The sequence below is a fragment of the Ambystoma mexicanum genome, chromosome 6q, assembly GCF_040938575.1.
Source record: "Ambystoma mexicanum isolate Mex_15411 chromosome 6q, UKY_AmexF1_1, whole genome shotgun sequence".
NCBI lineage: Eukaryota > Metazoa > Chordata > Amphibia > Caudata > Ambystomatidae > Ambystoma > Ambystoma mexicanum.
This window is the reverse complement of record NC_090937.1, coordinates 1,209,480,684-1,209,505,336: the sequence shown is the minus strand read 5'-3', so window position 1 is coordinate 1,209,505,336 and position 24,653 is coordinate 1,209,480,684.

Genomic DNA, 24,653 nt, shown 5'->3' with positions numbered 1-24,653 from the left:
GGATCTTTTGGAGTTTGCAGAACATGGCCTCGCTGATGAAGCCCTTACCGTTGTTCACACATACTCAGGCGAGTCCTTCCCCACATTTAACTGAATATGGATGAACAACTGCTCTCCAATTTTCTGTATATCAGCCAAGCTTTGAGCTGATTTCTCATAATTTTGGACTGGGATTTTCTGATTGTGAATTTGTATAGAATTTGAGAGTGTTTCCTTCCAGTGTGAAATGCCACCTTAAACTGGAAGGAAGGTTGATTTTCAGAAATAGAGAGGACTTCCCATCACCAGTTTGTTGCCCTACTGCAATTACTGTCACGTCTGGGATTTGGTTATTCTGGAAGTGGAACTCAATTTGGTCAGGTTTTTGTTCAAACATATGGCATGTAACATTTAAACTAACATGGTTGACACTCTGTTTTAATTTTATTGGTCCATTAGTCTGGGTCCAGAGGACCTTGTTTACACAATATATGAGGGGAGACAATCTACACAGGATGTCAATCCCTAGTAAACAAGGTGTGCCCTCTGAAGTCACAACTATGACCGGGTGCTTTACCTTGTGTCGCCCAATTTTAAAATCTAAATCCGCAGTCCCCTTGACAGGAATTTCCTTCCCATCGAAGTTCTGAAGTTGTCCAGGAAGAGGGGTGAGAGAAATTTGGTATTTCTCCCCCCTTCCCGAAATCAGCTGATCTAAGCCCCTTTTTGACAGAAGGGTGGCTTGGGATCCAGTGTCCACCAGTGCCAAAATTGTACATAGTCCCTGTATTTGGACCGGGCCATAAAATCTTCCCTCCTTTTCCTCAAGGGGGCAAAGATAATGCACATTGTTGGCCAATTCGTGGGTTAATTTATTTGCTTTGGATACTGACAAAGAGGTGATTTGGGCAGGATTTTGTTTGTGATCTTGGGAACCTGTAAGAAAAAGGTGACAGCTAGATATGGGGGAAGTTTTGGGTACCCCTGGTTCTAATTCTGGGCTGCCCCACCTTTTTGTAGGCAGCCACCACGATGGGTTTGAACCAGGGATTTTCGTTCTGGTCATTCTGGGGTTTGATGATGGGTGGTTTTAACTCGGTCCCCACATCTAAACAGTCTGGATTTCAATCCTTTGGGACACATTTTTCTTTGGGAGGAGTTCCCCCATCCCTGAAGGAGAAGATCCTTTTCCCAGGATCCCCTGAGGATCCCTCTCCTTCAAACTGGAAGATTTGCACCTCCTCCTCAAAATGGGCGTTTTTAGGCTCTTTATTTCTCCCACCCCCCCCTCTGTTCCTTAGGTTGCACACTTTCGGGGGCAGGAGATTTTGGTTCCAGTTCCTGAGTTTCCAGGGGCTTTCACAAGTGGGGAAGGGAGCTTCCTCCAAGGCTTTACACCACCCTTCCCCTTGAGCCTCCTCCCTGGGAACCGGTGGGTTGTCGGGGTCTTCCCCCGTCATTGTTCTGGAGCACCAGACCATGGATTTGGGGAGTTTTGAGCCGCCATGCTTATCTGAGGGGTCTGTTGAGCCCTCAGCATGCGACCCAGATCCTGTGCCATGTTCTGGACCTGGCGCTGTAGTTGGGACACCCGCTCTGGCTCGCATAATACCCCTGGTTAGGATAGTTTGGGTACCCCTCCACCCTTGGCCCCCCCTCTCCCGGATTGGGCTGTCTGGGCTCAGGAAAGTGGGGAAAGAAAGAAGGGTTGTTTTGGGGGTTGTAGTTTGGTGGGTACCAGGGAAAGAAATTTTGTCCGGCATTTGAGGGATTACTGCCCTCCTGGGGAAAGTAAGGAGGGAAGTTTCCTCGGTTTCCAGCTGCCTGGTTGGATCCCCCCCACCCTTGGGCTGGAGGAGTCCACAGGTAGCCCAGTATGGGTCTATTTCCCTTGTAGCCTGGGCTGATGTAGTCAGGGGAGTTAGGGGTCCATTTGTGGGGTTACCTTCCTGGCTCCCCGTTTGGGATTGCCCGAGGGCATTCTGGGTTTGGGGTTGTTCGGACTCTGTGTTGGAAGGTTTTTAGACCCCCCCATCTCCAGATCTAAGATGGGGGCAACCTTCACCTCCGGCACCTTAGCAGCGGCATGGGTGTTGGTTGGTTCGGGGCTTTTGCTAAGATTTTTACTTTCCTACGGCTTCTGTACTTCATAGATGTGCGTTGCTTGTTCAATGACCCAGTCTAGTGATCTTTTCTCATGAAAGTCCCTCACTAGCTAGGTCATACTATACTTAGGGAGAGCATGAAAGAAGGTGTTCACAAATTCCTTACTGTCAGTGTGCACCCTTCTAGTGGTCTGCGCAAAGGCGAGCTTCAATTCCTGAACAAATTCTTGTGGGGCCTGGTCTTCCCCACAGTGTAAGTTGTAGGCTGCCTTGCAAGCCTCTTGAGGGTTCCTATGAATAGAAAAATGTTTCAGGATGGCTGCCCTATAGGTGGACCATCTGGAATGGTTCTGATCCTCCAGCCCTGCAAATCAGCTGGAGTACTCAGGAGAAAGTGTCCACTTTACATACTAAATACAGCTTTGGCTGTCCTTCAGATGGAAAGTCTCCATCATCTGCTCAAATAATTCAAGGTGCTCCCAAACCGAATATTTGGCATTTTTGTGGTAGGGTGTGATGACACTCCTAATAGCTTTTATTTGCTTCAAGGGATCCTTAAGTAAAGCCCTCTTTACTTTGTTAGCCTTTTTAGTTCTTGTCACCCTGGTCCACTCATCCTCTGACTCAGAGGCACTGCTACCAGAGGTGGCTGTCTGATCTTCGAGACTCTCCCGGATTCTGCGAGCTTGGGAATGGCTGGCAGAATGTGGGGGCCTAGTCTCTAGGGATCTGTGGTGCTCAGAAGAGTCTTCTGACTCATCCTTGCTCCCAGGATTGGTTAAGTACCCCCCCCACTTTCCTAGCTGGGAAGAGGTTTTTAGTATGCTCTTAGTGGGCCTAGTCTCGTGGAATTCCCCACCAAATTTCGCTGCCTGATCTCTTGGTAAGTTATATTTCTGAGGATCCATTTCTCTGATTATCCCCTCATTGGAGTCTCCCTGATCAGTGAAGATGGCCCTTGCACTTGGGAACCTGTACAGAGATGCCCGCCCATCCATTTCTAGGAGGCACTGATCTATTAGCCCCATATTTTCCATTGGGTTGAAGTCTACCATCCCTGTGGCCCTTGGCCCATGTGAGCCAGTGGACATGGGGGTGGCAGAGTCCATGGAATTGAAGTGATTAAAGTCTCTGGCATTAACAGGGTTCCTGAGGTTATGCTCAGGGGTTTCCCTCTCCCATCTGACCTCATCTCTCTCAGCCCCTACTCCCTGTTGGCATGCAAGAATCTGACCCTTTTGTTCTTCTATTAAGGCCTTACTGGTCTCTATTATTTGTTCCTGCATGGCTATCTGTCTATGGAGCCTGTCATTTTTTTCACAGAGAGCCTCATTGTCTCTCTGTGCTTCATGTCTGCTTTGGGAGTATTGGGCCAATTTTTGCTGCAGGAGACTCACCCCCTGAGTCTGGTCCTTACTAGCCTGATTATTCTTGGCCAGAGAACCTTCCACCCTCCAGGTGTGCTCTAACAGCTTTTCATAGTCTGTTTTGAGTTCACCCAGCCCCTGAAGGGCCAGGTGATTTTCTTCCACCTTGGTTTTTAGATGTCTGACTTCCTGGCCTAAGGCGTCCCTTTCCTGAATTAGAGTACCCCTCTGTGCAGCCAGGTTGTCCCTTTGTTTTCTAATGGCACATAATTTCTGGCGCTCCTCATCAAAATCTGTTTGAGTGTGGAGATCCTTCACTATTAATTTATTATTTTTCTCCTTCATTTCATCAATCTGATTTTCTAGTGCACCTATTTGCCCTCCGCAGTCTCTATTATAACTTAATTGCTGCTCCAGCTTTTGTTTGCTCTGTTGTAGAGAGCCCAATCTTTCCTGACACTCTTTTTGCATGTCAGTAATTTGGTATCTTGCTCTACCTTGTCTTGCTGCAGGAGATCCAGATCTTCCTTTAATTTTGTCAGGTACTGTCTGGATTCTCTCTCTGAATCCTGGCTCTCTTGCAGCCTTTGCTCTGCAGAGTTCAAATCAGTTTGGATTTTCTTTCGGGATTGTTGCCTCTTTGCCAGATCTAGTTTTTCAGCATATTTTTCCTTTATTACTCCAATGTGGAGGTATAAGTTAGCTGCTATTTTGGCAATTTTACATTTCTCTTCTTTTACTTTTGGGGCCATATACAATTAACTAAGTGCCTGGTGTAATGGACCCTGGTCCTTTCATGTATCTAATTCCATGGCAGTGATTTGTTGTTTGATTTCCTGCCACCAAACATTCTCATCCTGCTCTACCCATTCATCCCTGACCAAAAATTTGTGCAGTAGGTGTTCCTTTGCAATGTTGATTTCCACTGGGTCGCCATTCTGGAAATATTAATTTACTTCTGACTTATCTCAGGGTTACTTTATTTTTGTAAAATAGGGCCAAATCCTTTGAGTATTTCTATTGAAGGGTGTTTATACAGTGTAGCACAGTATGGTAGCCCAACAAGGTGTATGTACCCCGTCAGTTAGCACGCTGTGTTAGACTGTCACAAGTGGTATGTCTAATTCAGGATCTCGTGACGAGCCCACAAGCTGTGAGTGATTTCAATCCAGCACACACCCAAGTCAACGCCTAGCATGTAATGCACAACAGAAATCCTTATTTATTTTTTTGTCTAAAAGTTCTTTATTCTGAACGATATACCACTCATATCACGCCTCTCTACTGGAACCCCCTCCGGTCACACTGAACCAGGAATCAGGCTGGTTTGCAAAGTTAAAATATGTATTTATGTGTTTACAATTTAATCACACTGGCCCTCATTACGACCCTGGCGGAAAGTGACTGACCTGACCGCCATAGCGTGAATAGCGTTTCCGCCATTGCACGACGGAGCAAAGTGCGGCTAATTCCGACCCATCGGGCACGAGCACTACGCCATGGCGGAAGTGCAAAGTCCGCGATGGCGGAAATGTCCCCAAAACGCCCCTCACCGCCGTCGTACGGCGCCCTAGGTGCAATTCCGCCACCCATCTTAGCGGTCACCGTAATGAGCGGCAATCGGAAAGTACGGTGACCGTAAATATACGGAAACGGAAGTAAAAACATGGTCCCGGAACGGCAAACAGCACGCCGTACACCTATAAAATCAGAATTCCCACACAACCATTAAAAATACTACCCTGAGACACATCCCAACCCGTCATCCACCCTAGTGAAAGCAATAGAAATGGGAAAAGTAGCGAAAAAAGCGTGCGACCGCAAGCGGCAGGTCCACTTCTCCCGTGAGGAACTCACCGTGCTCACAGAGACCCTCCAGGAGAATGCTGCCGTCGTCTTCTCGACGCAAATGACCAGGACGGCACTTGCGAACAAGAAGTCCATATGGGCCCTGGTGGCACAGCGGGTAAGTGCGGTGGGGACCGCACCCCGCAACCCACAGCAATGCAGAAAGCGATGGGACGACCTGCGGATACGCGTACGGAGCATACTATCCGCCAACCGTAACATTGCCACAGCTACCGGGGGAGGATCGGAATCACCCATCAAGTTGACCCCCTGGGAAGAAATCTGTGCCTCCACCATTGGAATGGAGAGTATAGAGGGAGTCGGAGGGATGGAGAAAGGAGTGCCGACATCCGAAGAATCAGGTAGGTGGCCCAAATAAAACAATGCGAAATCCACAATGTCCAATCATGTGAAGTACCATGTGTCCACATAGTGCAACAGTAACACATGTCCAGGAGAACGTCCACATACATTGGCCTGATAGCGCACTTTAAAACTCACATTAAATACATAAATAATTAAAAATCCTAAAAACACCCTCTACACGTGCAGCAGGCACACCCTAACTGCAGGCTGCAAAACAACTGCATCCTCAATCCACACAAAAATGAAACCACCTCCAAGGCCCCGACCCAAATCACCCTCAGGTACCACCCCAATGCATGTGATACATTGCCATTCCAATTTCAACAGACCCATTAATAACGCTCGCCCTCCTTTACTCCACCAGAGGGTCCGATTCAAACGACGAGCTCCAGGACACCCCTACCAGCACACCTGCAAAGAGGGCCAAGACCAACGGCCAAAGACCCTCCACCTCAGCTGCACGCATCAAGACACGGCAGCAGCACAAATCAAGTGGCAGCACACAGGAGGGAACTTCAACAGGCACCCCAGCAGCCAGCATGCCCACAACAGCACCACCACAGGTCCCCCCAATGGATGCCACAGAAGGCACTGCTTCTGGTGGCAGCAGCACCATAGGTGACACTGCATTAATGGCAGCATGCTCCGACACAGAAAACGGGGATGTCGAAGTAAGATCCATCCATGACCTGTCTCAATCCCCCTGTTTGTTTCATCCCGTACACCATGAGGATACCACGCAGGGGCACCCACAAGACGACGACTGGCCATCCCCCACAAGCCCTGTGGCAAGGCAACATGAGGTGACCAGCCCCTCTGTGACACCACCGCAAATGGCCATGGCACAGCAGAGGCAACAGTCCCTCGACCAGGTGATCGTGCAACAGCAGCAACTGGCCACGCTCCTCAAGGACCATGCTGATGAATGTGGGGGTACTAAGGCAGCCATAGAAACATCAACTGAGACACTTAGGGCAGAAATGGAGAGAAGCACCGAGAGCCTGAGAGTACAAATGGAGAGAAGCACCGAGAGCCTGAGAGTACAAATGGAGAGAAGCACCGAGAGCCTGAGGGGGGAACTGCATGCGACGTCCAAAGACGTATGTGCTGAACTTGCCGCTGTGCGCCGTGTGCTCACTGAGCTCTCACAAACCCTTAGGGACATGCATGGACGTGAGCAGGCAGAGACATCATCCGTTGCAAGTTCCGTCCAGGGCAGCCCCCAACGTAGATCTGGGAGGAACCTGCGCTCCACAGGCAGGGGTGCCCCTGATACCCGGAGAGGGGGCTTGCAATAGCGTCTGCCCACTGACAATGAGCATCTTTGGACACTGGTGTTCGGGGGGGAGGTAGGAGGGTGGAGGGGGTGTGTTGGGCTCACTTGGGTGGCGGGTCGATGGGGTGTGTAACATAATTTCACATATGCTATAAACAATGCACGATCATCCAATGAGATGTGTGGACATTGATCTTTGTGTACGAGGCCTTTATAGGCGTACAGTCCATATTGTGCATGTTCCAGACACACACAGTGCCACAAGTCCCGTGTCCATGTATCAGCCACCAGGCGTGAGTGCTAGAAGCATGAATCAATGAGAATCTGACGAATGTCACGGCCCTCCTGTGCCTCACAGACTCCTTGAGGTGCTGCCACATCCCCACCCTCATCATGACCATCTTCAGGTGCTTGCAGTTCTGCGTCAGGGGGCATGGGCACATTTCTACGTACGCACATGTTGTGTAGCATGACACATGCCATGACCATCTTTGCAACATTCTCATGGCGGTACAGGAGTGCCCCGCCAGACCTGCTGAGGCAGCGGAAACGAGTCTTCAGTAGGCCGAATGCCTGTTCTATGACTACACGGGTACGTGAGTGGGCATGGTTGTAGTCCTCCTCATGCTGGTTCTGTGGGTTCCGGAGTGGTGTAAGGAGCCATCTCTTCAGTGGATACCCGGCATCACCTGTATGTGGACAATAAAAGATGTTTGTGGAATGACATTGCTACGTACGCACCCCCCCCCTTCCTGCCAGGTCATTGCCGCATCACATACCCCACATTATCATGCATGAAATGAGACTCACCGAGTAGCCAGGATCTGTTCCCTGCGTGTCGCTCCATGTAGCGTAGTATTGTAGAGTTCCTCAAGACCATAGAATCATGGGTTGATCCAGGAAATCAGGCACAACAATGTGTAATGATCCTGTTGGAGTCACACACCATTTGTACATTAAGAGAATGAAATTGTTTTCGGTTGCGGTACTGGGCCTCCATGGCATGTGGGACAACCAGTTCCACATGGGTGCAGTCGATGGCACCAATGCAACCCGGTATGCCGCCAAGTGCATGGAATCCCACTTTTGTGTTCGTAATTTCCTGCTCCGAGCGTGGTAGAGAGATGTAGTCGTCTGCGTGCTTCAGGAGGGCATCGAGCACTTGCAATAGTGTCCGTGAGAACACTGGCTGTGAAATGCCATGCAACTGTCCGACTGTGTGCTGGTAGGTGCCTGTGGCCAGGAAGTGGAGTACAGACACCACCTTCAGTAGGGGTGGGATGGCGGTTGGGCTATCTATCATGCTGACAAGGTCAGCCTGTGTCATGTCCACAATGGCGGTTATGGTGTCCCGGTCCAAACGGTAGAGGGTGTGGATCTGCTCATCCGTGAGGTTGAACGGATGTGCTCGGAGGCGTGGGATTGCGGGCTGCCTGCGTGGTGGTAGTGGCTGTGCTGGCGGGCCTTGCTGGCCCTGCCTTGCCCTCCTCCTCCTCCTGCGTCTCCTCTGTGCGGCCGGTTGTTGTAGTAGTTGGTGTTCGTCTTCTTCTTGAAGTTGGAGTACTTGCAGTGCTATCAGGTCCCCCAGGGCCAACATCGCTAGTCCTGCCGGTAGCATTTTGGAGTGGGTGTGGTTGTGGGAGGGGGTTGGGTGTGCAATTTATGTGTTTTCAAGCTGTATTGCCTCCACCTGTGGTGATTCATTCCACCTGTGCAAGCTGCAATCCCCTTTGGGCGAGCACGTCCCGCACACAACGCTGCAATTCGACGCATGGCATCTTGCCATTACAATCATGTATTTCATCCCGATGGCAGTGAGATATTGGTTCATATGTTCATTCTGCTATGGTCCCATTGCTTCACATACTATCTTTGCAGTCGCGAACAAACTTGTGAAGGGTCAGTGGAATGTAGTACTCGATTAACGGTGGACCCTCATGCAGCACTGTACCGCGGTTCACCGACGGCCGGGGCGTCCCATTTGTGAGTGAAGCCAGTTTGCATTTTCACACATTGCCGCACTACATGGATGGATTTCTGATTTCAAGCGGTCACAGATGCCTTTTCGACGTGATGTTGCAAATGAGGAATTCGAAGGACAGCGTTGTTAGGGAGAATTCTCTGTTAGGCTGAATTTCCTAACCTAGTGAGTCCCCCAGCAGCTTTGCTGGATTTCTGGAGTTTGTTTTTTCCATCCTGCCAAGAGTGTGACCCTTTTCCTCTCACTCTTGGACATGTATGTGTGTGATTCCTTTGAGTTGTCAATGTGTTCGATGGGCTATGGGGTCTTTTACTCCATAGGGTCTCATAAGTTTTTCTATGTGTGTCACTCCGCACCCTACGTGTCGTGACACGGGGGCACCCTAGCTGGTCCCCCCACCATAGACTCCATACCCGGGGACTGACTACCGTCTCCCCGGGCATGTAAAGTCACCATTGGCTTTACTAGACCTAAATTTGCTAACAGAACTAGTACCAACCATTTTATTGTGGACGTGCTAGTAGGGGTAATTCGATTACTCCTGGATCTGTTACTCGAGGGGGCACTGTCCCGTCCCTCCTCGTCGAGTTTTTGGCTGGTGGCAGTGGAAACTACTTGTTATGTTCGACCCCGAGCATAACCCCATGGGATCCATCCCATTGTTGAAGATTGATACTGTTTTTCGTTAATCTCCAACGTACCACCGATCTACTTATCTTAAATAGGTTTATCGAGTGGTATTTTCTGCCAGAACTCGGGTTGTAAAATGGCGTCTGTGTTTTTCTCTGTGACTCCTAAACCAAAGGTTGAGCCCTTTGTTCCACTTTTGGCGGGCCTCTGGACAGAGACCCTCCAAAGTGGCGCCATTCTGTCTGGGTTACCTCAGGGGTGTGGGAGGGGGTTTAGGCACCCTGGACCGAGTTGCCTTGCCAACTCAGGTCGCACTCTGGAGTGATTGGCCCAGGTGGTGAGCCTTCCCGCTCACCACTTAGCATGTATTGATTGACAAGCTAGGCTGAATGAATGGGGGACGTCTGCATAAAAGCAGGGCTTTTGGGACTGGATCTTCAGAACGTCGCCACTGGACCTAAAGGATCCGACGAGGGTAACGCTGAGCCGACCTGCACGACGACACCTCCGGTGGAGCCCTGCGGAACCGTCTCACAATCTCCCGACGACAGAAGAGATCTCCCTGCCGGAGAGGCTCTTTCCCTGGCTGGTGGGAACAACCAGTCTTCTTCTTCTTAGTGCTTTTTGATCGCCCTGGACGCAGTGGTCGAATTGCCCGTGCAGAGCACCCGGCAACCGGATAGCCACTGCTCCGGCATCGTGATCGAAAGGTGGTGCCTTGTGACGAAGCCCTCCGCGGCTGGTTTCTTCCCTGGTGGTGCACCGGACATCTTCTCTTCGACGACGAGAGCATCTCTTCTCTTGGCCAAGACCCGTCGTGCATCCACCACCAGGAACAACTGCCCCCGCTGGAGTGGTCTTCCACAACAAGGTACCGTAACCGCCTGGCTTCCTTATCGATCGGTTCGTGTGAGGTATCTGATTCCTCTCCGTTCCGTTGGGTTGCCTCCAAGCTTTATTCACTCTTTGTTCTGAACTGGTTCAACCTGTCGCTAACCAAACTGCTAACTGGGACTTGAACGCATCACCCATAGAGACTTTCCAGGACATCGTGCCTTACCTCTCACCGAGTGGGCCTGGCCACCGAACTGTAGGATCTAGTGTGATTAATGCCTTCTTGCCTTGCATTTTTACCTGCTTCAGTACGAACCGTGTTGACTTCATTACCTGCCTATCTCTTCTCTCCCTTCCTCACTAAATATTCGAGTGTCATCTGGGTTGAGGTATACACCTCTGTCTGAAAATAAGTGGTGCCGTAAAACCTGGAGTTGTCGATATTGTGTTTCGGGGGATTGAGCTTTATTCCATTCTGCAGAGTAATTGTATTTTGATTTGTTTGCCGTGGTTCGCTTTAGTACTTTCCGTAGATGTTCTGTTATTAATAAATAACTTGCTACCTTTATACTAAAGCCTGGTTGCGTGTTTACTCGTTTTGCTGCGAAGAATTACCCTATCTTGTATGCTCCCTATACTGACCAACTTTTCTTGAGAGAAGTCTGACTGCTCAGCCACAGCTACCAATTGAATCTGTGTGGTACAGACTGCTACCAAGTGGGTTCATCGCAACACCTGTAGTCCTAAATCTTTTGCAGTGGTCCCAGAGGGAGCTGCACAGGTTTCCGCCTAACACTGTTGTACAGCGGTGGTATTAGTATCGAGTATACAGTTTAGAGTGTTTTTCGACGCTGTAGGACGACTAACCACAAAACGTTACAAAAGCAACTTTCAAAAAACATGTCTACGATGGAAATTTACAGCCAAGAGTCTTTGTCAGATAAAAATACTGAGAGTCTGCGAGCTCTCTGTAGACAAGAGAATCTTCCTGTAAAAGGCAAGAAGTTAGAACTGATAGAGAGATTGCTGGCGAACCAAAGTCTGGGTACTGGTTCAGAGGAACCAAACTCTCCAGCAACTGTAGATAACAGTAATGGTGTTGATCTGAATCGTAATTCTGATGATAGCGATGAAGAGGCTGACGAGGACGGCGAGGCTAACGAAACTGTCTCACCTGTTCCTCTACCTGCCTTACCAACTGTGCCTACGGGGCCAATACCAGGTCCCACGAGTAATTCTGCTTATTTTGAACTTGAAAAAATGAAGCTCGAATTAGAATATAAACGGTTCTTGGCTCAAGCTGAACGAAACCAAGAGCTCGAGTTCAGACGAATGAATGCCCAGGCTGAGCAGAAACAAGCTGAGTTAAGACTCAGGGAAATAGAGCTTAATCATGAGTTACAAATGAAAAAGTTGTCTATGGAAAATGCTTCTCTCTCCTCTGGTTCCTCTAGGAGCTCCAGTCCCAAAAGACCCCGGATGCCGAAGGAATTAGTGGGTATGTACGAACCGAGATTGGATGTGTTGGATTGGTTGAAACTGTTTGAATACAATCATGGGCTCCAGGACATCACCGGGAATGCGTTGCTTCCCTGGTTGTTCTCTAGGCTTCCTCCTGTTGCGACTGATGTGGTAATGGAATTGGGGGAGGTGGATAAGACGGATTACGAAAGTGTGAAACTAGCGTTGATAGCTAGATTCGGGAAGACCCCTTCCCAGTATCTTAAGAGGTTTAGAACCCTCAAAAAGCATGATGGTACCCCTTGGGCTACCTGGGTGAGTGAAGGGTTGAAAAACTTAGAGGGATGGATTAAGGGTTACAAAGTTAACACTTACGAGGGTATGCGAAATCTTTTTATGTTGGAGTCGATTTATGATGCCTGTTCTCCCGAGCTCAGACAGCACTTGGCTGATTCGAAGGAATTAGATTCCAGGGCGCTAGCTAAGGCTGCTGACTTGTGGGTTGCCAACAGGGCTACTCACAAGGATTCTGGGGCAACTCAGAAAAAGGACGAGGGAAAACAGCCTAAAAAAGACTCAAAGGAGAATTCGAATAACTCACATTCCAAAGAGGGCCCCAAACAAAACCAGAAGGGTAAGCCACCGGGAAAACCACAGCAGAATAGTATGTCTTCTGGTGCCAAACCGGAAGGAGGTCAGAACAAGCCACCATTCCAGAAAGCATTCGGGAAATGCTTTGTTTGTGGCTCGACTGATCACGTGAAAGGAGATCCCAGATGTAAGGGTAAACCTTCAGGGGTCCAGCTTGTCTCCTTAGCCTTCGCTCCAGAGGAGGAAGTCCAAATGGCAAGTGGAAACGTTCTACTGCTAGCTGACGAACCCATTGGAGTCTCAGCCAGCGTTTCTTTAGTATCTTTGGGGTTGTGGGAACAACAGAATTTAGATGTCTATAATTCTATCCCCGATAATACTAAAGAGTATTATAAGGACAGTGTCCAGGTGAATGGTCAGGAGACGCCTGCCATTAGGGACACTGGGGCCAGCATAACTGTGGTGGATAAATCGTTTTTTCAGGCTGAGGATGTTGCTAAGGCACCCAAACGCCTCACCAAGTTAGCTGGAGGGCCTGTGCAGATGCTTCCCCAATTACCAGTTCTCATCCAGTGTAACGACATGACTGTAAAGATACCTGTCAGCATACAGAGTGAGGTACCAGGACGCGTACTGTTGGGTAACGATTTGAAAACTCTCGGAGTTGTATCGCATACTCCCAGACCTCCTAGTAAACGGTTACAGGAGCTAACCAGACCTGCGAGAGAGGACCCTGCGCGGAACTCTCGGGGAGATGATGAAGAAAGAAATCACTCCTGCTCCATTGGAAATGGCGGCCGCTGTCTCTAGGAACACAGAAGTAAAAGGGAAACCTAAAACTTCTAAACCGAAACCAACAGCCCACATTCCAATGCAGCCGACACGGACTTCCCCGCGGTTGTCCAACGTCACACCCGTAACTCCACCTCCAGCTGAGGCTGAGGGGGAAGTACAACCCTGTATGGTAGAATTAGACTCTGAAGAAGAGCTAATGGAAGGCCAAGAACTCATTGGAGATCTGGATCCTGTTGACCATCCTGAGCTGCAGTCGTTACTGGCAGAAGGTGGACCCAGCAGGGCGGACTTCAGTAAGGGACAGAGAGAATGTCCAACTCTGGAAGGTCTTCGCCGTCAGGCAGAAACTCAGGCTGAAGGGCAAGAGCCTGGGAAACATAGGTTGCACTGGGAAGATGGCCTCTTCTATAGTGAACCGACCGAGTCTGCACCTGGAGACTACAAACGCCTTGTAGTACCCCAAGAGAACAGACCACAGTTCTTGCAGTTAGCCCACGAGATTCCTTTGGCTGGTCACTTGAGTTTCAAGAAGACTAAGGAAAGGCTCTCGCTCTACTTCTATTGGCCAAAGATGGGGGCCGAAGTAGAAAAACACTGCAGAAGCTGCCATACCTGCCAGATCTCTGGTAAGGTTGGGTCCAAGAATGTGGCACCGTTAGTGCCTCTTCCCGTTGTGGGAGTCCCATTTGAGAGAGTAGGGATTGATATCGTTGGTCCCCTTGATCCTCCAACCTCCTCAGGCAACAGGTTTATACTTGTTGTAGTAGACCATGCTACTAGGTATCCTGAGGCAATTCCTATGAGGACTGTTACAGCTCCGGCTGTGGCTAAGGCCCTCCTTGGTATTTTTACTAGGGTCGGATTTCCTAAGGAAGTTATCTCTGACAGGGGGTCAAATTTTATGTCCCACTACATGAAAGCCATGTGGAAAACCTGCGGGGTAACTTGCAAGTTCTCAACGGCTTACCACCCACAAACCAATGGGTTGGTAGAACGGTTCAACCGAACCCTGAAGAGCATGATAGGTGCTCTAGAAGAACCCCTTAAACGTAAGTGGGACCTTCTATTGCCATGCCTTCTTTTTGCTTATAGAGAAGTCCCTCAGGAGGGAGTAGGCTACTCTCCCTTCGAACTGCTCTATGGTCATCCCGTCAGAGGTCCATTGGCCCTGATTAAGGAGGGGTTGGAGAGTGCTCCTTCCCCCAAGCCAGTCAGAGTGACTGACTACGTGATAGGTCTCCGGAGGAGAATGTCGCACCTGATGACAGAAGCAAGCGATAACTTGAAAGCTGGACAAGCATTGGTCAAGCACTGGCACGATCAAAAGGCTAACATGGTTGAGTTCGCTCAAAACCAGCTGGTTCTTGTTATGATCCCCACAAGGCAGAGGGCCTTGCAAGATAAATGGATGGGACCCTACCGAGTAGTGGGTAAGCTCGGCGAGGTTAACTATCTGGTGGACTTGGGCAACCCCAAGGAGGCTCCGACAGTCTTTCACACCAACCGACTTAAAGCGTATGTCTCACGACCTGATGTGGGAGCGTTGCTTCTAGCATCGGCCGAGGAAGAAGAAGAGAGTGAAGCTCTTCCGGATCTCCTCAGAGGCTTACCTTTAGATGAAAAAATTGAAGGAGTAAATCTCTCCTCCAATCTGACACCCGAGCAACAAGAAGAGTGCAAGTCTATGTTGAATCAGTTTGCCTCTCTGTTCTCGCTCTCACCAGGCTTGACCCCTTGGGGCCAGCACGAGATACTCACTGGTGACTGTCTGCCTGTCAAAAGCAGAGGATATCGCATGTCAGAAAACGTAAGAACCCACATCAAAGGCGAGGTCAGCAAGATGCTTGATCTCGGGGTAATAGAGCCCTCTACTAGTCCATGGTCTAGCCCAGTTGTGTTAGTACCAAAGGCCGGATCTAAAGAACTTAGATTCTGCGTGGATTATAGAGCTCTTAACGCAGTCACCACGACGGATGCCCACCCTTTGCCAAGGACAGATGAGTTGGTGGATAAACTTGGCGCCGCCAAGTTCCTCAGCACATTTGGCTTGACGTCAGGCTATTGGCAAATAGCCCTGACCAACCATGCCAAGGAGAAAACTGCATTTTCTACCCCCGTTGGGTTATACCAGTTTACGGTAATGCCTTTCGGACTAAAAAATGCACCTGCTACGTTTCAACGGATGGTAAACCAGGTTCTAACCGGGATGGAGGACTTCTGCATGGCATACTTGGATGACATAGCAGTGTTCAGCAATTCCTGGGACGAACATGTAACCCACCTGAGAGATGTTTTGCAGGCTCTTGGACGAGCCAATCTGACCATAAAGGCGAGTAAATGCCAAATTGGACAGAGTAAGGTAGTCTACCTTGGGCATGAGGTAGGCGGTGGAGAAATAAGGCCTTTGCTCAATAAGATTGAAGCTGTGCAAAATTGGACAACACCGACTACTCAGACTCAGGTGAGAGCCTTCCTAGGCCTCACCGGGTATTACAGGAATTTCATAGAGAACTATGGGACCATAGCTTCTCCACTGAATGTCATCTCCTCGCCCAAATTCCCTAAAAAGGTTAAATGGAACGAGGAGTGCAATCAGGCTTTTGAAAACCTGAAAAAGGCTCTTTGCCAAGCCCCAGTACTCAGAGCTCCTGATTACCGCCAACACTTCATTGTGCAGACAGACGCTTCCAATGTAGGGATAGGTGCCGTACTCAGTCAACTGGATGGGAAAGGTAGGGAGCACCCCGTTTGCTACATCAGCCGCAAGCTGAAGGATCCTGAAACAAGGTGGGCAACAATCGAAAGAGAATGCTTTGCTATCGTGTGGGCTCTGAAGAAGTTTAGGCCGTACTTGTATGGTTCTACTTTTGTTATTCAGACTGACCACCAACCCTTGAGATGGTTAATGCAAATGAAAGGGGAAAACCCGAAACTACTGAGATGGTCGATCTGCCTGCAAGGGTTCGATTTCACCATTGAGCACAGGTCAGGGTGTCACCACCAAAATGCTGATGGTCTCTCTAGGATGTATATCATCGACTAGAGGTATGAGATTCATCCAGGAGTGGATTAAATCCTCCTGTCCCTTAGTCTGGGGGGGGCGAGTGTTAGGGAGAATTCTCTGTTTAGGCTGAATTTCCTAACCTAGTGAGTCCCCCAGCAGCTTTGCTGGATTTCTGGAGTTTGTTTTTTCCATCCTGCCAAGAGTGTGACCCTTTTCCTCTCACTCTTGGACATGTATGTGTGTGATTCCTTTGAGTTGTCAATGTGTTCGATGGGCTATGGGGTCTTTTACTCCATAGGGTCTCATAAGTTTTTCTATGTGTGTCACTCCGCACCCTACGTGTCGTGACACGGGGGCACCCTAGCTGGTCCCCCCACCATAGACTCCATACCCGGGGACTGACTACCGTCTCCCCGGGCATGTAAAGTCACCATTGGCTTTACTAGACCTAAATTTGCTAACAGAACTAGTACCAACCATCTTATTGTGGACGTGCTAGTAGGGGTAATTCGATTACTCCTGGATCTGTTACTCGAGGGGGCACTGTCCCGTCCCTCCTCGTCGAGTTTTTGGCTGGTGGCAGTGGAAACTACTTGTTATGTTCGACCCCGAGCATAACCCCATGGGATCCGTCCCATTGTTGAAGATTGATACTGTTTTTCGTTAATCTCCAACGTACCACCGATCTACTTATCTTAAATAGGTTTATCGAGTGGTATTTTCTGCCAGAACTCGGGTTGTAAAATGGCGTCTGTGTTTTTCTCTGTGACTCCTAAACCAAAGGTTGAGCCCTTTGTTCCACTTTTGGCGGGCCTCTGGACAGAGACCCTCCAAAGTGGCGCCATTCTGTCTGGGTTACCTCAGGGGTGTGGGAGGGGGTTTAGGCACCCTGGACCGAGTTGCCTTGCCAACTCAGGTCGCACTCTGGAGTGATTGGCCCAGGTGGTGAGCCTTCCCGCTCACCACTTAGCATGTATTGATTGACAAGCTAGGCTGAATGAATGGGGGACGTTTGCATAAAAGCAGGGCTTTTGGGACTGGATCTTCAGAACGTCGCCACTGGACCTAAAGGATCCGACGAGGGTAACGCTGAGCCGACCTGCACGACGACACCTCCGGTGGAGCCCTGCGGAACCGTCTCACAATCTCCCGACGACAGAAGAGATCTCCCTGCCGGAGAGGCTCTTTCCCTGGCTGGTGGGAACAACCAGTCTTCTTCTTCTTAGTGCTTTTTGATCGCCCTGGACGCAGTGGTCGAATTGCCCGTGCAGAGCACCCGGCTACCGGATAGCCACTGCTCCGGCATCGTGATCGAAAGGTGGTGCCTTGTGACGAAGCCCTCCGCGGCTGGTTTCTTCCCTGGTGGTGCACCGGACATCTTCTCTTCGACGACGAGAGCATCTCTTCTCTTGGCCAAGACCCGTCGTGCATCCACCACCAGGAACAACTGCCCCCGCTGGAGTGGTCTTCCACAACAAGGTACCGTAACCGCCTGGCTTCCCTTATCGATTGGTTTGTGTGAGGTATCTGATTCCTCTCCGTTCCGTTGGGTTGCCTCCAAGCTTTATTCACTCTTTGTTCTGAACTGGTTCAACCTGTCGCTAACCAAACTGCTAACTGGGACTTGAACGCATCACCCATAGAGACTTTCCAGGACATCGTGCCTTACCTCTCACCGAGTGGGCCTGGCCACCGAACTGTAGGATCTAGTGTGATTAATGCCTTCTTGCCTTGCATTTTTACCTGCTTCAGTATGAACCGTGTTGACTTCATTACCTGCCTATCTCTTCTCTCCCTTCCTCACTAAATATTCGAGTGTCATCTGGGTTGAGGTATACACCTCTGTCTGAAAATAAGTGGTGCCGTAAAACCTGGAGTTGTCGATATTGTGTTTCGGGGGATTGAGCTTTATTCCATTCTGCAGAGTAATTGTATTTTGATTTGTTTGCCGTGGTTCGCTTTAGTACTTTCCGTAGATGTTCTGTTATTAATAAATAACTTGCTACCTTTATACTAAAGCCTGGTTGCGTGTTTACTCGTTTTGCTGCGAAGAATTACCCCATCTTGTATGCTCCCTATACTGACCAACTTTTCTTGAGAGAAGTCTGACTGCTCAGCCACAGCTACCAATTGAATCTGTGTGGTACAGACTGCTACCAAGTGGGTTCATCGCAACAACTGTAGTCCTAAATCTTTTGCAGTGGTCCCAGAGGGAGCTGCACAGGTTTCCGCCTAACAAGCGTTTTCGGTTTTCAGCTAGCGGCGAGGAGACGCCCACAGGTCTGACTGCAAATATAACGTTCTATTGTTTAATGTCCTTGGGACAGGGGCCATGGCGAGAATGCTATGATTGATATGAATAGTATGGGATGCGCAATAGCGTAGTGGACGATAAGGCCGGACGTTCCCAAATACAGGTTACTTCACAACACTGGAATTCCGGCCTGAAGCACAGTGGATTTTGCAGACTGCATTACGCACAGACTCAATGGAAATTTCACATGTTATGTGAGTAAATAATCAGGCGTTTTCATACCGGGATGAGGGAATGATGTATGGATGCATGGACAGATGATTTGATGGAGAGTTTGCCATGTACAGGGCTTTTTGGATTCTATCCACCTCCCCTGCGCTATGTGATGCAGAGCTGCCATAGTGGGACCATCGTCTTTCTGCCCTTGTTGAACCCTCCCTGTCTCGACGCGCCTTCAAACACTTGTGTCTATGCACGTTACTAATCCCATCTAATGGATTCTGTCTGAACAGACGCATGCACACAAACACTCGTTTGTAATAGTGTTTTCACCTCGATTTTTATAGTTGTGATTCGCAAGTGATTTTTGGGTGGGAATAATCCTTTTGAGTGGGCTAGCATGCATATGGCTGTAGATTTAGTGTGATCATTGAAGTGAGTAATACAAATCAAGTTCTGATGGCCATACTATTCTTTTTCATTTCATTTGGGTGACAGGTATCTCCTCCCCTTTTGCCGCTGCCATCTGTATGCCACTCCTGCAGATGGCTTTTACTCCCGACACCTGCTGCTTCGAGTTAATCAGTGGAGCACCATTACGATCTTATGGGACGATCGCCAATGGGCCACATGCCCTTACGCAGTACTAGTGGCTAGGAGCAACATTTCGACCTTTCAGCTGGACTAGTGCCTACCTAATGGGACGGCCCTGCGGTTCTAGGCGCTTCCATGTTGCCTTTTTGAACGTGAATGTAGCCCCTGTGTACCATGAAGGAACAGGGCGTCACACAAGCAGAAGCTTATTGCGGATGCAGCCCACAATACTGAAGTGTATTTTGGAGTTCATGACCTAATGGCTGTATGGGCTTGGTGATTTTGTGGTGCATTAAATTTCTATTCTGATATTAACCGTGTAGCGTTATTCTTTGCAAGTAATGTAGCATATTCCTATTTGTGGAGCGGTGTATTGTGAGGAGATCTGCATTGGGTTCCGGCTTCTGAGTATAGTTGCGTGGTACTGTACTGGCCGCGTTTGCCTACGAAGCCCAGTAAGGTCAGGGATGGGGCCTGCCATTATGACTGTTTTAATGATGTCATGCTCAGGGGCGGGGGATTAGCTTTTGTGTAACAGATGCCGGTCAGCCAGGTGGATTGGTGGAATGATGTGATTATCAGACTATGGCTGGTCACAGGTGCCTGTGTTTGCGTGCGTTTCTTGGAGGGAGACTGAGGTCATGTCCATTGGAATAGCTTCTGTATTCGTGCCATCTGTGCCCTGCAGCTCCCATTGGCCCCTCTTGAGATGAGCCTGGCTGCTCTGTCACTCTGCCAACTTGTGTGGTACATGCTTATGCTGATGGTTGGTTTGTTTACTGGCAGGAGTACAGGGCTGGTGCAGTATCACTCAGGATACTGCTTTGAATGTTGCCTTACACTGGTGTCAGTCGATGGGGGGGCCTGTTTTTGTTTGTCTCATTTTTCTGCTCATGTTGCTGTACTTGAACCTTCACATGCCTGTGCTGCATCAGTGCGGCAATGGTGCCATGGCAAATATGGATGCCCACTCACAAGGCACTTGGAGCCCCTGGATTCATTTGTTCGTTGGCATGCATGGGTGACTTGTACATTTCACTGGTTGCATTGTGTGACTTCATTGCACCTACGAGGAGTTGTGCAATGTGGCCAGGGAGTGGTGTACAGGCACTCAGTAGGGCCGTTTACGGTTGATTCGCGATGCCGTACTTCTCACCATGGCGGAATGGTACTTTCCGCCATGCTTGATGGCGTTAGGTACATGTCCGCTAGGGTCAGAATTCGCGTACCGTTGCGCCATGGTGGTAATTACGGTTTGGCATGGTGCGCGTGCGCGTACTTGGTGCAGTTAGCGTTGGCGTTCACTACGGTGTCGCTAATGGCATCGTACTTTACGGTGACGGGTCATAATCGCACCGAGCGCTATTCGATGGCGGTATTGCATTTCCGCCATCGTTTTTCGATTTCCGCCAGGGTCGTAATGAGGGCCACTATGTTTTAATGGGTACACAATAATCACTAATGGGGAGATGTAACACTGAATAATCTCTTTAATACACAAGGAGTAAGTATTGAGCAAAATGATTCAGCACAGAAAATAATACTTTTGTGTGGGTGCTGATCAAATGGTACTGTGGTTATAGGTTCCCGCTGCTCACCCCTCAACCCCCAATAGCCAATGTATAGAGATAGGAGGAGAGGGCAGGTATTCAGGAATGGCAGAATTTAAACAAAATATCAATCCCACTTCCCCCAGCAAACACAAGAGAAAAATGGAATTGACTGTCAAGCTGTCAGAATAGCTTTTACAGTTACCCTTTGAATGGAATGGGCAAAAACACCAAATATGGTCAGAATTGCTAAAATAATTATAAATTCTTATGGGAGCCGCTTTGGATAGTTGCACACAAACACAAGCAATGATTTAATATCAAGAAACAATTTGAAATCTTAAAATTCAAGTCAGAAGCAATCAAAAGCTATTTTACGCGTGTCAGAATTTCCCAATAACGAAATTCGCTGCAAACTTTTCACTAATTTTGTTTCTAGCACAAAAACTGAGGAAGATATGGACGTTTTAGTGGAGGTCGTTTTTTCGAGATAGGCGCAAGAATGGAAAACAGGAATGCACTTTTAAAATGACAAATGGGTTTCTTACACTAGAGGATGACTATGAATACAACGAATACCCAACAGGAACACAGCCACTTGATCAGAATGACTGCCTGCAGAGGACTCGCCTTCTTCAGATGCGAAAGATCATTGCAGAGATAATTTTAGCAATACTAGTACAGGAGGCAGATAGAATGGTGTGGACAGAGAGTTCAGACAATTCAAAAATACTCCTAACAAGATAGGTTCTAATACAAGATAAGATGGGTTTAAGGTAGGGATTAACTAAGCAAGGTACATATACTAGTGACACAGTTCTATCTATAGATACTCACTAGATATGTTTTTAAACAGAACCATCAGGATTCTCGTCCGTCAAGATTCTAGTCAGGGAATTGGATTTGGTTCTAGGACAGACAGCTGGGCACATTAGATTGGATCGTCAATCAGCAAGGCGCTCTGGCCACAGCACGGAACAGGACTGGATTGGAACTGCCCTTCTTGGTTCTGATGATAATTATTTTAGCAGCCAAGCAGTACAGCACAGCCCAGCTGTATTTTGATGCTTCCCCTTAGGTCTGTGGAGTTCTGGTTCTGGAATTTGAGGCCTAGCTGAAAATGGTTCAGCTATGCAATGGGTTTCTGCTTTGCCAAGTTTCTGGAGTCTGGAGCAAGGAAGATGTGTAGTTCAACAGCAGAGTGCTCCGCCAGTATCAGGATAGTGGGTGAATCTGTCTGTCCTTTTGAGTAGTGAGCTGTCTCTATTTATGCTATGATAAAGGGGTGTGTGGGATGGTTTAGCCTAAGCTTGCCCCTTTTGACAGGTGTTTGGGTGAGAGTCTCCTCTCTGCCTTGATAGGAGGAGAGAAACAGTGTGTCACCTTTTATGGTGCAATTTTATGAGGCTGAGAATCCACCCCTAGCCCCTGGAACACAAAATCTACTTTTGGCAAAATACATATTTCCACATGTGCAACCTCTCTAAAAATCACATATACAGATTAAATATTTTACCTAGCAGCTACTCATCAAAACCCCATAGCTGTGGGATCTTGTCTCTGCTTTTCACAGAATTTTGCCCTTTTCACTCAGAACACAATGTCCAATTTTTGAGCATTTTTCTGCATTTGTGCGTGTTTAACATTGGCAAAAGTCTATAAAGTTTCACAGTTCTAGTGGAAATACATTTTGTGTAAAATCATATTTCTTGCCATTTCTGCCCAGAACATGTCACACAGTTCTGGCACCTCTTCACCTGTGCAGCCGGAAATTACATTAACACTTCTGTTATTTTTATATTTTTCACAATTTTAAATAGTAAGTTATCAGTCTTTTTAAAATGTGTCCTTTGTCCTTCTTAAGCAACAGATGTGTGTTTAGCTCCACCCCTTTGGTCTCTCCCTGGAAGCCCAGGAGCCATCCCCCATGTTTGCTCCTTGAAAAGGCCATTTACAACTGTCTTCGCACTTCGCATTTCCTGAGCTGGAGCTGGCCATTGTTCCCTTTTGCCTCTGTTGACCAGGTTCTTTCCTGCCCTGTAATTAACACGTATCCATGATTTCCTGCTGGGGGGAAAGACCTTCCTTCTGTGAGAAAACCTGATATTCAAGTTCTGCAGCTTTCAGCCTGGTTTAAATATATTGTTAAATTATCTGCACAAAACAAACTTGTTGTATCAAATCACAGCTAGAATTCGCTTTCAGGATTTTAAACCATGGGATCAAAACAATTACAATATGGGTTACTTTCAGTAACGGGTCTCTTAGATTGGAAACATTTGATTTCAGTTTATACATGTTACAGTTTAATCAGGCAGGCCACTGTCATCCCAGCAGCCCTCCGCTACACAGAGATTTTTGACAGATTCACAGACAGGCCACTTTTGCTGTGAAAATCTCTGTATGCTTTTGTCTTTTCAGTACCTTGTAAGTTCACAATGATTTATGAAACTAAGTGAATTGTAGAACCCAGCAAGAATTTTAGATATTTGAAGGTGTTCTGTACCAGCATTCTGAAGTTTCAGCAACAAGGAAAAGGTGATTTAAAGCAAGATTTGTGGTTTCATTTAGCAAAGCACTGCTTTTTCCTTCTGCACTCCACTTTCAATTGTTTTGGGGCCCAGTGACACATTCCAGTAGAGAGAGCTTTGTTCCACCACTGACAATATGCGTGGCAGATTGGTCCGCCATCTTTTGTGCGTTTGAGAAGCGAGATTTTCAGGGATTTTGGCACGCACAAGGGCTTTGCAGCCATTTTGCTATTTCTGGCACCATCATAGCAGAGTGATGCGGCATATCAGAGCAAAAGTGGGTCAAAACATCCCACACTATCTCTGATATGTCTGCTACTCATCTTACCTCCAGTCATAATGTACAAACAATGTCCTCACCTACCTCTAGACAAAGGGTGGTAACTAAGGATCAGGGTGATGGTACTACACGGCAGGTGACATTGCATGGTCCGATTGACATATGGGTATGTCCCATACAGGTTAAACCATCAAATGTATCATCTAACCAGGCTTTGTCAGCCTTTACTTATTAATCCAGTGATAAATACTCCAATGAATGCTGCAGATAATACTCAAATGGTTATAGTAGCCACTGCTGGTACATTTAATATGATACTAGCTTGAAATTGATACTCATCCTACCCCCTTTCTGTACCATTCAAATGGCCACTGCTCTGTGCAAGAAGAGATGAACACCAACCCCTCTCTGGGGAAGCTGGTGAAAACCTGAACACATTTTACCGAAAAGAGACAGTCCGTTTTTCAATCATACCACCCTTCTTTTGATGTGGAAAGATATTCCTAGACTTTCCTTTATCACTAATTATGACATTCAGCGCATTGAATTACCGAAGTGGATTGTGCCTCATATTGGGCATTAGTTGAATTTGTATCGCACCCTGTTGTGTCATAACTCTGTATATCTGCTGGTATTTTGAAATCAATGGGACTGAGACTTAAAATCTGTAGCAGGAGGGATGAGAGATTGTATTTACAGCCTGATGCATCTAGATCTGGCACCAGAGGTTTGGGTGTCCATCCTTCTGGACAATGAATCGGGGGAATTGAGTACAGGTTAGTCCATTCGTGCACCTGCTCCATGGGTGGCGGTGGGAACAACTACCAAGATATGGACCCTGTGGCCCGAATAACATTTGACTGCGTTACCATTATGACTCTGTTAATTGGGTGTGTTTGAACACTCATGGTTTCTAATCAATCCTAGCCCACCCCTTGGTATAACGCATATTAGATCGAGTGATATGTTCTATGCTACAAGAGACTTG